We start from the raw sequence: 464 nt of genomic DNA, 5'->3' as shown, positions 1-464 counted from the left end.
TTAAAAAAATAATTTTTAAAAGAAGAGATATATAATTAATTAATAGTTATATTGATAGTTATAAAATTAACTCAAAATTAATTTTTTTAAATAATTAAATTTTTATTCTAATTAATTAACTATTAATCACAATATTAGTATTCTCTCCAAATTATATATAATAAATATTTAATGGAAGAGATGCAAAAATATATATTAAAAAGACAAACAGTAAAAATTTAAAACTAAAAAATTATACATATAATAATAATAATAACATATTTTTTATGTAAATAATATTATAGGATTATTTTTTAATTATATTTAATTATAAATTTAATGTATTTTTATAGTTTTATGAATTTATTTAAATTATATTATTTTATTAATTTAATTTTTTATAGAACTCAAATATAGAAAGAAATAGAGAATGAGAGAAAAAAGAGAGAGAAAGATTAAAAAAAAGAAAGAGAGAGAGTTTGTTA

Source organism: Arachis duranensis, chromosome 3 (assembly GCF_000817695.3).
Source record: "Arachis duranensis cultivar V14167 chromosome 3, aradu.V14167.gnm2.J7QH, whole genome shotgun sequence".
Taxonomy (NCBI): Eukaryota; Viridiplantae; Streptophyta; class Magnoliopsida; order Fabales; family Fabaceae; genus Arachis; species Arachis duranensis.
The sequence above is the reverse complement of the archived record's forward strand: the minus strand, read 5'-3'. Positions refer to the sequence as shown.